The following is a 4994-nucleotide window of genomic DNA, read 5'->3' on the forward strand; positions in this document are numbered from 1 at the left end:
AATTAAATTAATAATCTAAATAATTTTTAATTATGTTATAAATATTATAATGCAACAACTGTAAAAACCAGCCCTGTGTTTCTCTTTCATTTATATGTGTTTAATATTATTTATTTATTTATTTATTTATTTATTTGCAGCTCTAAAGATACTGGTGTCACAGCTTTGAAACATCTCATTTGATTCTGTCAAGGTTCACTTAGTGCCTAAATAAATAAATAAGAAACGGTGCTCTCTGTATGGACTTCAATCAATTCTTTTTCATCTCCTGAAGCTGTCATTAAGCATAACAAGATTACAGCCGGAAGTTCATGTCACCAACTTCTCTCCTGGACATGATAACTTCATCTGCTGGCCACCGCGTCAAGCCGTGTCCAAATCCTCCATCCTGTCACATTCACACACTCAGGCACGTACACCGACTACCAGCGTTTGCTCTTCGCATAATTGAATCAAACGCAGGCTGGAGGGGGCAGAAAAACACACGTCAGCTCTTTCTCGCACTTTGCATGGCCCGCTTTATTGTCCTTCCCCAGAACCTTTGGAATGATAATGATACAAATGACAGTTTGGCCGTATTAATCGTCACTCCTCAAAAGCAGGGGGGGGGGCAGGAAAGAGAGGGGGGGGGTAAAAAGAGGTGGTGAGCTTTCTCTCCTCCTTTTTTATTATTTAACCACTCCTAAGTGCTAACTTGGGATTTCCTGGACCCATTGTGATGTCAGCCGAACCCCCAGCCATTCCATTGTGATGATAATGGATTCGGTGTTGTTGGCCATGAGGTCACGGGGTCAACATACGCTCCTTAATGGACTGTAAAAGAACTCTAACGGCATTAACCTGCCCCGATCACACAGCGCGCCGCACGCTCCCACTCCCCAAATCACATTCCTTTATGGGAGCAATACAATTGGATTGAATTTTAATTGGCAAGGTGTACACCTGGACTTGGGCAGTGGCAGATTTAATCACCAAAATAGGTTGGACGGGGCGAGGAAATAAGCAGAGTGCAAAGGGCTGTTCATTCTGGAACAAAGACATTATAACTGATGTGGGTGATTTGCTTGGGAGGGGGCTGTTTACGACCGTGAGCGAGTGACTTAATACAGGCTGTTTTTTAATCTCCGACATTTGGCTTTGTAGGAGATCTGTAACAAATACTATTCACATTTTCATAATGATATCTTCAAGGCTCTTTAAAAATAGTTGTTCTTTTAGAGGACTTTGAACAAGGGCATGCTTAGAGATTTATCTAGACAATACTTTCAACACTGATAAAAATGTTTATTACTAATTTAAATATTTTAGTTTCATGTGGTCTCTTTAGTGCTGTGTTCTATAGAGACTATTTCAGCACTTGTCAAAGTATAAATAGAAAGGTCTTTCTGTCATTTCTGAGGCTAACCAGTTATGATGTCAACTGCCCGCTAGTTTCCGATTGGTCAACCGTTGTCCTGGTTCTACATGCTTATTGGTCGAGAATCATGCTTTACTCCCTGATATAGCAACATCGGCGATACATTTGCCTTTTTTATCATACTATTGCTAAGGGCTTGGAAGAGACTACTCATGATTTAGAGGTTTCACATGAGTGGACATTTTACTGTCCTAAAAAACTAGGGGACGCCACGTCTCACTGGACAAATATTCACAACAAATTATGAAGTCAAGAGTTCTTTGTCATGACATTAGCAGCACATTTTCTTGTACTCTGTTGATACTGATGACAAAAGAAAAACAGGAAAAGCTGAAAGTATTTAGGACCTTGTATATAATACAAATATATTTCATATCTCAGGTTGTCTTCTATGTTTCTATGATTTATCAGTTGATGCTGCTTACCTTTAACACCTTTACCATGTTTAGTGACTTCTCCAACACCTTTACCATGTTTTGCGTATGAAAATCAGTATGACTGTGTTTGAAAAATGATTCTACATATCGTATGTGTAATGCAGCTCATTCTCCATGGTGTACGTTTTCTGACTCATCATTTATTCCATCACATAATGCTAAAGGGGGCAGATCTACGCTTTGCGTGTCATTTCCTGTGTGAATGTGTGAGTGAGTACGTAAACGAAAAAAGAAAATGATGATAAAATAATTTTATTTTTTTTATATCCACCATTACATCTTATTGTAATTTATTTCTATGCCACTTTTTGTATGACTTATTCCCCTGTGTCCCCTGCTTGTGTGGAATCTATGCTCTATGGGAGCGTTCCCTGTGATCGCGTTGAACATGCCCAACTAGAGGGACCCCCGCCTGACCAGGAGATGTCACTGATGAGTGACAGAGGGACCACACCGTCTGCTTCCAGTCCCTGAGACGAAGACGAGGCTCTCGGGAGCCGCCAGAGGGGTGCCCGTCCGAGCCCCAAACTGCCCCGTCCTGCCCAGTGTGAGATGGACACGGGGAGACGCTGGGAGCCAGACCTGTCTCAAATGAAGCTCAGCTCGCAGTTCCCCCCCTGCTCCTGGCCAGCCGTGGTCACTCGTGACCCTCATGACCTTTACAAGAGCTGATCCACTTTAAGGAAACTGGAGCCACAGGGCCCTGGTCCCAGCCCTGCCATCCCCCAAGGTCACACCCTGACCTCCACCTGCACAGGAAGTGGAGCTACTCCCCCTACGCAGGAGGTGAGGGAGGTGCAGCTAGAGAGCAGAGGGGAGTCAAACAGCACACTCACACACACACACACTCTTACACCCACACCACACACACACACACACACTCTTATGCTCACACACACACACACACACACAAACACGCTCACACACAGACACACGCCACACACACACACACACACACACACACACACACACACATACACATACACACACTCATATACTGACTCATTCACACACACACACACACACACACACACACACACACACACACACACACACACACTCACGCTCAGGTCTGTAAGAATGAGACCAGACACTAGGGCAGACTCACTCACCTCTGGACACTTGTGTTCTGTTTGTGCTCTCGTGAAAATGACTCGTGGCGCCACCGCGCTCCGTCTGAAATAAAAGAGCAGCGTGCCACCGTGAGGGCCAACTCAGCCCAGGGAGAAGGTGCCTTTGCTCGGCAGCCTTTATTTCTCCATCTAGAGGCAAGCGTCAAGAAAAGCTCAGGCTAAATTAGGGCACGCTTCAACAGCATTCAAAGTGTTCCTCTCCCCACCCCACCCCACAACCCCCCCCAAAGTAAATCGCAAGTGACGAAGCGAGGTGTTGAACTGCGTAATGCTGATGGAGAGCGTTCCGTGCGGAGAAAGGATAAACAGCAATTAATTTCAGTCAATAAATAACGGTTTGAGGCCCGCGTCAAAAAGCCGAACAATTACTTTTCCATTTTTGCTGCCAAATGGCCTGGTGAGGAGAAAACAGAGGATTGGGCCACGTAAATCAGTCTTAATTTTGCCTTCCCCATTAAAAAGGCGCCATTAGGGCCTTCCTCGGCTCATTGCGCCTTCCTCTTGTTTCACTTTTTCAATTTGTGCGAAAGGGGGAGTTCACTCATCATAAAATTTCACTTTGGCTGGTCTATCATTTGCATCTCAGCCAATAAATAGCAATTAGCATTAACAATTAAACCAGCGAGTGGAACCGTGGTCCGCTCCCTTGGAAAGCTGATGAATGGCCTCCGAGATGCACTTTTTTTTTACAAAGGAGGAGGTGTGTGTGTGAGTTAGGAAAGAGGGGGTGAGAGAGAGAGAGGAGAGGAAGGGGTGGGGTGGAGAGGGGGGCAGAGCAGGGTGGGGTGTGTGTGTTGGGGTGCGGAGAACATTACCTTTCCTGGTGCTGTAAAAAAGCCGGAACATCTGCAGTGGAGTGGACTGGACTGTAGTGGACGAGGTCGGGTTCTGATTCTGCCCCGTTGCCCCAGGCGACGGATCTGTAGACGTCAGAGGGAGCCAGCCGGAGGTCACGTGCCTAGTGCTTAACGTGGCACAAGTGAGTTAATGTACTGTAGTGGTCACAGGATAAAAGCCATTATTTTCATAACACACCATGTGCTCCGTGTTATTTTAATATAATAATCATGACACACTATGTGCTGTTTGTGTTATTTTAATATAATAGCATTAATTATATAACACAACACAAACATAAAACAAATCCCACCAAATGAGTTTAAACTTCCAATGTACCATAGTAAACTTTAAAACATGAATAGTCCCTACAGAGGCTGTAGCTAATTAATGACTAAAGAGGAACAAGACAGCTGATAGTGTCCTATGATGTAACATATGACCTAACAACAATGCCTTCAATATGTAACTTTTTGAAAAAGACTTTGTATAAAGACATAATGTGAGTTAGTGCGGTGTTGACACATTCAATAGAGGAGGCACAGGAGTTCTCTGTGAAGGGTTGCATTTGAACATTTGTTGTTCTGTTGTGATGTAAATTCCTTGGGAAATTATCAAAGCTGTCTTACTGATGTGAGATGATGCTTAGGGACATTGTTTTCTGTCAGTGAGCTGTTTTATTTGTCTTCTATTGGACATGAAAGCACGGAGTAGGTTTTTCAGAGACATTCTTGGATAATCTTTTCCGGGACAATTCATCTAATATACTCTAAGATCACACAGAAACACTCAGTTAGACAGACTGGCTCACACACACACACACACACACACACACACACACACACACACACACACACACACACACACACATACACACACACACAGACAATGTGCATACGTTCTCCCACACTCAAAGAACAGATGCAGCTGTCTCACACCCTCTCTCACACACGAGTAAGATGAGGAAAATAAAAAATAAAAAATTCAGGACGATAAATCTCTGGCACTTGTGCTGTTTTCATTAAATGGCATTAGAATAGAAATAAATGTACACTTTATGGTACCATAAATAACATGGGGGGGAGGGCTGTTGGGGCATTCGTACCGGGACTGAGTGGAGACTGGGAGAGTGGAGTTGAGTGGGGTGGGGTGGGCTGCCTGCCCGTGTGT

This window comes from Alosa alosa, chromosome 19 (genome assembly GCF_017589495.1).
Source record: "Alosa alosa isolate M-15738 ecotype Scorff River chromosome 19, AALO_Geno_1.1, whole genome shotgun sequence".
Classification (NCBI taxonomy): Eukaryota; Metazoa; Chordata; class Actinopteri; order Clupeiformes; family Clupeidae; genus Alosa; species Alosa alosa.